Source organism: Lissotriton vulgaris, chromosome 8, assembly GCF_964263255.1.
Source record: "Lissotriton vulgaris chromosome 8, aLisVul1.2, whole genome shotgun sequence".
Lineage (NCBI taxonomy): Eukaryota > Metazoa > Chordata > Amphibia > Caudata > Salamandridae > Lissotriton > Lissotriton vulgaris.
Genome location: NC_141696.1, coordinates 1,059,012,369 through 1,059,023,994, shown reverse-complemented (window position 1 = coordinate 1,059,023,994; position 11,626 = coordinate 1,059,012,369). Strand labels below are relative to the sequence as shown.

General features: G+C 46.6%; 1 non-coding gene across 1 annotated transcript; it reads left to right on the top strand.

Moving 5' to 3' along the window:
- Window positions 1-7,058: 7,058 nt before the first annotated feature.
- LOC147698283 (U6 spliceosomal RNA) lies at window positions 7,059-7,165 on the top strand. Its single transcript, XR_015299481.1, has one exon. It is a non-coding gene; the product is annotated as a U6 spliceosomal RNA (small nuclear RNA).
- Window positions 7,166-11,626: the final 4,461 nt, after the last annotated feature.

Below are 11,626 nucleotides of genomic sequence, written 5' to 3'. Positions count from 1 at the left end.
AAGGTTGGTCTATATCCCATCCATCTGTAATCATGTACACTCATGTATCCTGCCCCCTTAAAGGTTCATCACAAGTCAAAGTGCACCAATTGAGGTTATCTTAGGACTCACGTACTACCTCAATACTGCACAGCACACTTGGACCTCTGAAACTATATGTATAATCACTGCTCTACTATATGACTCTTGTGAAAAACTGCTGTGGTTCAACCCAAGACAGCGTACACTAATTGAGGTTATCTCAGGAATCACATACTACCTCAAAACTGCACAGCACACTAGGACCTCCAAATCTATATGTATAACACTGCTCTACTATATGACTCTTGCGAAAAGCTGCTATGATTTCAGCCCAAGACAACGTGCACTAATTTAGGCAATCTCAGGACTTACGTATTACCTCAATACTGCACAGCACATTTGGACTTCCGAACCAATATGTATAACAAGATAACAGGCTCTATTTTATGATTCCTGCGAAAAAACTGCTGTGAAGAGCTCTCGGTTCCGGCCAGCGCTATATAAAACTCCTTATATAAATGAATACATAAATCAATGTACCAAGTCAACAGCTAAGGTTGATAGGTAAGTACTTTCAAAATCTGAGAGCCTCTATTGGTTTAAGGTAGTAAAGGTGAGGGGAAACAATTTTGGAAGTTTCCTTTCAATTTTTTGCTGTGTTTGGTCAAAGAATTAAACTGAGTAGAGATCATTTTCCTTTAACCAATCAAGTAGAGGCAATATGGGGATTATTACAATAAGGGAAACACAAGCAGTCTTCCCAGTTCAGTGTTCATGACCTTGTTTTTTGATAATGCCTTGATTAGTCCCTGAGACTGGGCTAATCTAAAATCATTGACTCACGAGTGGCTTGCTGATTCTTGTGACTTTACTTCTTATGAAATTCATCCAAAATATCCAATCTCCTTGCTCAATGGTCATTCCACTTCAGCAGCACAATCGCCTAACTGTAAAGCCAATAGGCAGGTTCAGAGTTCCACTCTGCCACAGTATTGAACAGCTGTGTTAGAGAACCCCCAAAGACTTCCTCACCTGAGCGGAGCGCCTTTCCATCCTGCTCAGGCCAATCAACGTGGGGATTGGACAGAGAGTATTTGACGTAGTCACTGGGTCTGCTGGGACAAGGAAGTCCCAGCACTGAGGCACAACGTGGGTGGTGGCCGGCAGCAGGTACGTTTACATTTTTAAACATATTTTTATTGATATTATAGTCCTCCCTCGCCCGCACCCCCTCCGGTGCTCCCCCTCCCCATCATTTTTTGTATGTGGCTGCTGCCACTGAAAGAGTCCTGGGCTAGAGCAAATTCTTGCTCCTTGAGCTATCACGCTTCATTTGTTACAATGTTGCCAGTCCCTGCCTCCTGTTCCCTGTTTAGGTCGAGCTTTCAAGACCTCTTGCATAAACGTTAGTATATACTACTTTTGGGAATACTTGCTTTACATTTGTTTGTTTCAGTCCCCTTAAAACATTTTCCTTGCTTGCTAGTGGTCAATCCTTCCTCTTTAGCCTGCCTTTTCATCAGTTTTTTTACTCCCACAGAGCAGTGGCCCAGTAGTTCTACCATTCCACTTATCCCATTGTAGCATCTGTTTAGGGACTGCTTTTCCCTTTCTCTAAGAGCATTTGACCAGAGGGCTAGATGTCTTCAGTTGCTCTAGGTCCGTTTCTGTAAACAAGGCTGTAAATCATGTTCTCCTCTCAGTACACATGATGTGCATTCAAAGACAGAGGTCAAATGTTACCGCCTGTTTCCACCCACCAAGAAAGAGAATTGTAACCACAACAATTTATAATGATTTCCAGTTAATCGCTAACAATGCACATAGAAAATCACGACCTTTATGATTTTTAATGACTATTTCCCCAATTTAAGATGGCGACCGCATGCGCGTTGACATCATTAATGGCATGATGAAGTTGTCTTGTTTTTGTAGTGCACACTTTCAATCAGACCCTCCAGGAATTCGCGATTTAATCGCGAAATCAGCACTTTTGTAAAAAGACTGCGCTTTTTACAAAAGTGCCCGCGAAATCGTGTCTGGGCGGCAGAAAGCTTTCAGAAGAGGAAATTCCTGCAATTAGTTCACAGAATGTGCAGGCAGCAAGGGGGGGGGGCTTTATTTACTGTCACCTCCTGCTGCCTCGAAGAAAAAGGTCAAGTTAAGGGGCCATCAGCCGGCTCCTTTTGACCGAGTATCAAAAGAAGTAATGTTATTAGTTGAGCACTTTGCCAGCCCAAACAGCTGTTCTGTGGCATTTCGACATTTAGTCTTCGTCATCTTTTGCTCAATGAGAACTATTTTTCTAATCGATTAAAGCATGATTTATTTATTAAAAAACAAGAAAGTCTTCAGAATTATGCAGCAGTAAGCATTTCCCACTTCGTTTGTTAAGTATTCCTTTTGTATAGCATTCTTTCCATTTGGAGAATTGATGCTGTGAGAACTACCCATCAAAGAGCAAGGGAACCAGTGTCCACCCTTAGCAGGCGTTGAGTAGTATTATTTCACCGAGAATATGCTAATCATAACAACGATTAAACCATAATTAAAAATATTTTTATTCCTTGATCTTCGTAGATAAAACGTGATTTCGTGTTTCGTCAAGCAATGTGCAGTACGACGCACAATCTATTTCATTTAGAAGATGCCACTTTCACCTTTATGAGGAATGTAGGGTATATTACCAAGCCTGGCGATATCAGATTATCCCCGCTTTAGCGGCCGTTTTCGGCCGCTAAGTGGCGATAATTACATCGCCCTTAGCAAGCTGTCGCTAACTGATGTTAGCGACAGCTTTGAGATGATAGCGAGTGGTTTGGGACCCGCTTTGCATGTCAGCGATATTTATCGCTAATGACATGCAAAGTGGGCGTACCCAACCTGTTAGCAACTGAAAGCAGTCGCCAACCTCGCTAACGACAATTAGCAAGGCAGACGCAGTGATGGAAATATTCACGCTAAGCACGAATATATCCAAAAGCTAACGCCCGCTCAGACCAGTTCTTAGCCATTATATCCAATGGGAGGTGGATATTATGGCTAAGACCCTATTGGCGTTAATGCGTAAATATCGCTGTATTCTCAGCGATATTCACGCATTTCGCCGCTATCGCGATGCTTGGCAATAAAAAAAACTCGCTAAGCCCATTTAGCGATTAATATCGCTAGTTGTTGGTAATATGCCCCGTAGTTTATTACATAATGTGGTTGCGTGACATCACCATGTAATGAACACACAAACCAATAACGGGTCCAGTCAGACTCAATTAAAAACCTTTGGCTCAGTCCTGGCTTAAGAATAAAAAGGAATGGTTTAGAGTTAAAATAAAAAAGTGCCGCACTAATGCAGCTAAATTTCAACTTTTGTGCCGCTAAACTCCAATGATTGTGCCGCTAAATTTGCTAATCTATACCGCAATATCCTGGGGGGTCTGGTTCAATACAGTCACATTTTATTGAGCCTTTGTCATTTTGTTGCAGACTGGAGCACGTAGGCCACTGACTTCTAACGGGTTTTCTGAGAGTGCCTTGCATAAAAATGTTGGTACAGTACGTCTTGTTTCTGTTATGCCGAGGCTCTACTGCCCAGCTGTCCTGTATTTGCTCTGACGCACAGTACCGCAGTTGTAATTATTAACACAAACGCAGCCCAGCGTGCTTTCTGAAAGCGCGTTCACACTCAGCACCATGTTTTTCTGTTCCCTTTGCCAGGGGTGAACCGGCCTCACAGTGCATGTATGTGCTTGTTTCATAAACAACGTCAATGGTGCATTTGCCAACCATGTTGTCAGCTTCTATTGAGCTCGGACAAATTGAATGTTTTCGATATTTTGTGTACCAACATATCCCTTTCCTTCATAGAAAATATCATAGGTTTGACATAGTAACTAGAAGCTGTTCGACGAACAGGCAAATGATTGATAGAGAAGAAAACAGACGTGCACACAAGCTAATTAACTCAATGTATTAGTCCTTTGTTTTATAAATCTTTTTTTCAGTGTATTGTGAGTTTATTACTGTGAGTAGTAGAATTGCTTTGACTTGTACCAGAGGTTAAATTATAACCGTTCTGTAGGTTTCTCGAAATGAAAACATTCAATAAAAGTTGATTTATTTCTTCACAGATACTTTCTCTTTTCATTTTATGTGGCTTGTATGGATTGCAGCTTATTTTTAATGATTTACGGTTAGCCTCTTCTATTGATGCTTTTTGCAGGTTATGGTCCTATTAGTCAACTCTTCAGTCTATTTCGTTGTCTTCAACATCATGCCAGCCCCTGGGCCCCAAGGGGCAGGCGGAGGGTGCACTGAGACCTGCTCACGCTGGGAAAAAGGCGGCGGGAGTCCTGTGCTGCTCACGGTCTCCATTTCCGCTGCGGCACTTCTGCCCCTGCCTGACCCTGCTTCGCGGGCTCGGGGGGCTGGCGAAAACATGCTGTGTTTTTATTTTTACTGTGAGGCACTGCGGGTATCGCGGCAGCTGCCCTATGTGATTTTGCGGCCATTCCGTTCCTGCCTGGCCCTTGACTGCACCCGGTAGCTGCCCTTTGCGGTTTTCGCTGCTTCCCTTGCCTCGACGAGCAGGGGGCGCGGTCCGTATGATGCCGGGGGGAGGCCCTGCTCTAGCGGGCTCATTCCTGGTTGCCCAGCCTTCCGGCCCTCGCGCTTTGCCCCGACCCCGCTGTAGCGTTCTTCCATCGTGGGGGTAGCTGCGGGTTTGGGCGCTGCCATTTGGCAGCCTTTTCTGTAGGGGTGGCTGCCTGTTTCATTTTGGGCCTGGGGGCGCGGCCTCCGGCCCCCTCTGTTATGTGGCATCCGGTTAAATTTCCTTGTACAGTTTGCATTTGTTACTGGGGCTTTCTGTTTTCGGTCTGGTCTAGCGGTTTCACGCTCGCCGCTGGCACTTGCGGTGTTTGGCCAGCCACAAGTTCGAGTTTAATCTGGTGGCACAGTGGACTTATGCATCCTCTGTTGGAGCCTGTGTTTCACAGGTTCAATTCCCGGTGGGTCAACTTAGTTTTTCATCTAGTGCCGTTGGGTGACAATATTCGTCTGTTATTCGGTTTCTAGAAACCCCAAAGGGAAAATGTGCATTTTACTAAAGGGCTCGGCTTTTGGAGTTGAATCTTCTCCTGACGTCAGTTTTTCTGGGCGCCTTCTGTTATTTGGAGGCGGGGCCGCTGACGGGGTTATTTTTGCCGTCACTCATAGTCATGGGTTCATACCCAGCCGTTCGTTTCCTGGTATTTCTGTGTTTTTGGTTCCTGGTATTTTGGTGTTGGCAACACTCCTATATTGACGGTCCATTTGGTCTTCCGTCCTTTTCTTACACGCAACGTCTGCCAAGGTACTATGGTCCTAATGCCTCGGGCTTCTCCAGGGCCGGGGTTCTGAACCCACTTCTTTCGGGGTATCCTTAGGTTGCCCTATTCATGCTGTGTTTTTTTATCCAGTTCCCTGCCACTTGTGGCTCTCGGGGGGGGTTTCGTTCTTCCGGCTGGGACTGTCGTTCTCTGTGCTGGGGCACCGTGCATGTGTTTTTTGGGCTCTGCTCGTATGCGGCTCCCTGGCTCCTTCGGGTCTGGTTCACGCTATGTGTCGCTCTGGGCTGTCTGGGCGCGTTTGCAGCACCGTGGCGTCGCGCGTTTGTTTGTGACTGCGGGGTGCCCAACGTCCTATATGTACGGTCTTAATCTCCTACCCTCGGGGCTTGTGTGCCCAGTTTCTGGTTCCCTGTCTCCTCTTTCCTCTGGGGAAGGGGTAGGTGACCCTGTTGTTGGATTTGTTTTCAGGTCTCTTCCGTTTCTCCACTTTCCGCTAGTGGGGGCCTGTGTTCGGCCTGCGACCATGCCGCCCTGAGGACTCCTGTTCTCGTCTGCTCTCTGGTGATTGTGCGTGGTCGGCTCTTGTCTGTGCCCGGTTGGGCGACTGCTTCGGTGCTGAGGATTCCCTGGCTCTGCTCTTGGCGCCACTCAGTTTTTTTCTTTTCTTTTTCCCTTTTGGGCACCCATGCTCCTCGGGTTTCCGGGGTTGTGGTCCCTTACCCGTGCGCTGCTTGGCGAGGGTTGGGCCCTTCCGGACCAAGGGGCTATGGCTCTGTGGTGTGTCTTGTGCCTCTGTTGGCACTAACTTCCGCAGGACTGGGGTTCAGTCTGCCATTTTTTCTTTTTCTTTCTGAGTGTCCTAGGGTGCTTCATGTTCGACCAGGAGTCTATAGCTCAGTGGTAAGTTCTGGGCCTCTGGTGCCGAGGCCTATCTCAGGTCCGGGTTCTGCCAGTGCTGTCAACGTGCTGGGTCTGGTGGCTCGGTAGTCTGTGGCAGCCACTGCAAGGTCCTGTGTTGGACCTCATGGTCACAGATTCGGGTCCCTGCGGGTCCACTCGGCTCTTCCTCCGTCAGTGGTCGATACACTGGGTTCCATTGTGTTAGGTTCCACTGGGCATCCGTTGTCCGGCGCCTGGTCACCTGCAGGTGGCCATGCGCTTTACATATACGCCTGTTATGTGTTGCTTTGCAGGCAGGTTTTGCATGACCCCTGTTCAGGGTTGGCGTGCACTTTCGTGAGCGTTCCGTTTTGTGACGAGATGTGTTTTGCCATGTATGTACTGGTTGTTCGCCCGTTCTTGGGCGTTAGGGCTGTATGTCTCCCCTTCCCGGCCTTCTCTCCCGGGTTTTGTGGGTGGCGTCCCTATGGTCCCCTGCATGATTGATGGGGGTGGTCCTTGCTCTCGGGCTGCTTCGGGGGTCTCTGGGTTCTCTTTGGCTTCGGCTCCTGTTCCTGGTATCTGGGGCCGCGGCGGTGGTGTCCCGTCCTCCTCCTGCCCCTTAGCTTGTCGGAAGTCCCTTGCGCCCTCCTCCTCGCTGCCGTTTCTCCGCAGATGCTTGTGGTGCGTGGTCACTTCTGCTGCCTCCTTCTGTGGTCTCTGTCTGTTTTTACACTTCTGATCGTGTGCCCCCCTCGCTCCTTTTCTGGTGAGGTGCCAGTTGCTTCCTGGTGTTTTTTCTGGGTCCGCTTTGGCTTTCCCTGGTGTGCGGTTCTCGTTTCGGCAGCACATATGCTAAAATTGGAACGATTCAGAGAAGGTTAGCATGGCCCCTGCGCAAGGATGACATGCAAATTCGTGAAGCGTTCCATATTTTTATTTCGGCCCAGGCTCTCTATACTGGGGTGACTGCAGATCGTTGCTCTGCTTGCTGTCCATGGTTGATTTTGCATTGTCTCCCCGTGTGTGGGTCAGGGGAGGTTGCGGCCCGGGGGTTCATCTCTCCTCTTCTGGGTTGAGTGTTTCGCTTTCTTGCGTTTCAGTGGTCTTCGGGTGTAGATGGCTTCATTGGTGGTTTATCTTTGCCTTGTCGATGGTTCCTGCCACTGGCTTCTCCTTTGGATGGCTGTCCCACTAGTTTTGGATAGTCCCCCGGGTGTTCTTGTCTGGGTGTGATCCTTCCGCGGGTTGGGTTTGGCCCGTGTGCCTGGTTGGATGTGGATACTTGCTTTCCTTACTTCGGCTGGTGGGTGGAGGCTCCGTCTTTCATTGGGGGGTCTCCTGTTCGTGTTGGTACCCGGTTGGGACTTTTCCGGGGGTTTCCTCTCCTCGGGCGGTATTGCGCCGGCTCCTTCTGCGGGCTTGGCTGTTGCAGACCCCTTGGGGTTCTGTATTTCCTGGCGGGCGGTCCCTTCCCTCTGCTTTGGGGGTTCGGTGGGCTGCTCTGCGGTCTTCCGGCAGTCCTATTTTTGCCTGGGTTCTGTTTTCCTTGGTGGCTCGCTTGCTGCAGAGCCATTTTCTGTGGAGGCCTCCGGCTGTGTCCCGGGCTCCTCCTTGAGCCTGCAGGTTCCTCTGGGTCCCCCCTCCACATGGACGGGCTGGGGTCCTTCCTTCGGTCTCCTACCTTCTCGGGTCTTGCCGGGTCGACGGGTCCTGTGCCCTGGTTCCGGTTTTCTGCCTTGGGTTGCCTCCCTGGCTCTCCTCGGGTGCCCTTGCCTTCTTTTTTCCTGGCGGTGGGTCTCTCCCTCTTTTTCCGGGATGTCCGAGGTGCGGTCGGGGTGTTGCTCCCGGGCTTCCTTTTTTCTCAGTGTCTGTTCTCTTCTGTCACTGGCTGCGGCGGGCCTCCTCCTGGCCTGCGCGTCCCTGTGTCCCTGTTGTCCAGGGTTGTTCCGCCCGGAGCATTTCTGTCTCTGGGGCGTCACTTACGGTTGGGTCCGTTGTGGTGTTCTGCCGACGACGTGGGCTGTTTTTCCTGCTCGTGGTTGCCTCTCTCTTGGGTGGTCGTTCCGCTCTTCTGTGGGTTTGCCCGGTCCTGGGCATCCCCTTCTGTCCCGTTGGATCCTTGTGTGGTTCCATGAAGCTGCTTGGCTTTGGTATGAGCTCACTTTGTAAGTCATGTGGCGAGGAACACTAACGAGGGGGTAATGCCCCGATTACTTACCGGTAATCTTAATTACTCTGAGTTAGTCTTCCTCGCCACATGAGTTCCCATCCCTCCCTCCCTGTCTGGCTATCGGCTTCATGTTTTGGCTTGGTAGTTTTCAGGCTTTGGGTTTGGGCCGGCCCTCCTTTTATAGTGGTCATGGAGGGTATGGATCGGCCATATTGGGAAGGGATGGGAGGCATGGGAGGCTAACTTTTGCTTTGGAGGGTTCTGGTGTGGAGGTGAAGCTCACTTTGTAAGTCATGTGGCGAGGAAGACTAACTCGGAGTAAAGAAGATTACCGGTAAGTAATCGGGGCATTTCCTTCCCTGTCGAGGTGGCCATGTGCAGCAGATTCAAATGGGGGGTAGTGAGAGCGATAGTGACTGCTTGAAATGTTTGATTTTGTGCTCCAGTTTGATGAGGAATGTTTTCACTGCCTGTTAGGGGGTCAAGTCTACCTTTGCAACTTAGGGAGGCTATTTAAACACATGAAAAGAGAAAGATGGAATTGCTTGAGTAACTCTTCAGAGGCCTTTCATATACAATTGGTTTCTTTTTCATTTTATCATTCCTCTTTGTCCCATTATATTGAAAATTCAAGTATATTCTAATATTGGGCTGGGATGTCCCTTTCAGGTTGGGAACAAACTTGATTTGCATATCTGTGTTAATTTTCTTTAATGGAGCAACAAATTAAAACGTGGTGAAATGTTTTGTACTGAGAACAGTTCCTCATGGTCATCGTCCAGTTGAAGCATTTACCACCCATTACTTTTTTGTTTGTTGACAGATTGCATTGCTGATTTGATGTCTGCTTCACATTCGTCTGTGTAGAGGTAGCAGGCGCTATAGTTTCAGGGGCGTCATCAGTGGGGCAGAGTCTCTCAAATGAGGCTGCCAGGCATTTGGTACAGGTTAGGAACACAGGGGCATATTACCAAGGGCCATTATCGCCGCATTAGCGGGACTTTTTCCCGCTAATGTGGCGATAATTTCATTGCCCTATTACCAAGCTGTCGCTAACACCAGTTAGCGACAGCTTATAGGTGATAGCGGGCATTTAGGGGCCCACTTTGCATGTCAGCAATAATTATCACTAATGACATGCAAAGGGGGCGTGCCAAGATGTTAGCGACTGAAAACAGTCGCTAACATCGCTATCTCCGATTACCAACTTTTGGTAATATTCGCACTAAGCGATATGATTATGATTATTTAAATATATGTTTTCCAGTTTAGCTAACTCCCTGCTGCTTACCCAGTGTGAGTGTTTACTGTGGAATGTTCGTGTGACTGTGATGCTTGGAATGCTTGAGTGCTTGTGTGGATGAGTGGTGACAGTTGGAAGATGGGCTGAGCAGCAGGCTGGCTCCTCCTGGTGGGGCTGGAGAATAAGGATCACCAGCCTGATGGACAAATGTACATATTTACCATGTTGCAACTTGAAGTTAATAAAAAAAAAATACTAAAAATGCAACTTGGCAATGTCTGGTAAGATACAACAGAAACGTTTTCATGACGCAAGTGATGACCACTGATGTGTAGTTATTAATTTATGGGACCCAGTGCCTGGCAGTGTGATGGATGCGGGTTTGTATGCTCAATATAAATACATAAAGGAACTATACCATACAAACAGGCATCTGCTCAGCACACACTTTGCTACAGGGGCACCATGGTGCTGTGCTCGTCTACACCAAAAAGTTTAGTTAATGTGAGAAGGCCCAGTAATCCATATGGAGACATGTGCTAGGTAGAGGATCAAATGAGTAAAAAGATGCGAAAAGGGCAAGAATAGGAATAGGTGACTTGAGCAGTAGCTATGCACCATTATTATTTTTTTTTTTAAATGTGCGGTTAGTGCTTACTGCTGAGCAAATACACAGCATGAAGGAGAAATGGAGTGGAAGAGCAATCAAAGTAGTTGGCAACGTGAGCAGAAACTTTGAAGTCCCAGATTCCACACTCTCCTTCTCATCTTAGGGTGTCTTCTGGGTACACAGGCCCTCCTTCTTTATGCGTCTGTGGCCTGCTCGCCCCCTCTTTCTCTCTTTCTCACACACTCTTTCTGCTCTTCAGTCTGGAGTTCATTCACCACTTTCTGCACAAACTACCTATTACTCTGTATCTTCCTTTATATCTATTCTGTGTGGCTCTCACACCTATCTATTTACCATGCCACATAATTCCTCTACACAAATATAGTCCACATCACACATTTCCACAACCAACAATTCCAATACAACCCACATAATTCTACCTCACACCCTATACATCCACTACACTCCAAACCAAAACGCATAGGTAAAAGATATTGTTATTACAACACAAATAGCTCTAACTCTAGCAAATCCAAGACCAATTGCATTGCAAATGCTTGTTCTTAGTTCTAATTTCCAGTTGCTACCTTCTTAGCTGTGCTCTCTTAACTTCTAATTTCCTTGTGTGGTTTATTACTTTCCTTCTGCAAAATAATGATGCAAGATTTCAAAAATCATAATACACAACACTTTTACTGATTTAAGACACGAAAAGCTGAAAGTGTACCTTGCACATGTTAGACACAGTAATGCATGAAACTGAGGCAAGTGTAGTAATAGCACTGTAAAAGCATGCTTTGAAATAAAAGATGAAGAAACATTTATAAAAAATAATACTTATACATATAAATTCGTTGCACTAATGAGAATGCTGATGAAAATGTTGTGTATTGGCATTTGCTGCTTAAATACTGTACTATTAATAAAGTGGCCTAGTGTTTCTACTTCTTTCCATTAGAATTCACTATGTAGAAAAGTCGGTACAAAACTGTGAAAATACTGGTTAGAAACTTAAAATTTAAATGATAATACTAGCGATCCTATAGTTTATAAAAGGTTTAAACAATTTTTGTAATTAGAACTTAGAAAATTATATACTGATGTAAAAGTTGAGAAAAGTTGTGGCAGTAGGCTATTTTAACCATAGACATTTCCATGTGATAATACTTGATGAAAATTATTTTTTATTTTAAATATGAAATTATTTTATTGCATTATATTTGATATAAATTTAGAGTTTATTTAATTTAAAATTGTTATGCCAACTTGAGGCTTTTTTTAAATGTGCTCTTTCTTTAATTCTGACTTATTCCCTGGACTACTACAATGGTTCTTTTACAACTAGTAAAATGTTGCATTATGTTTTCAGTACA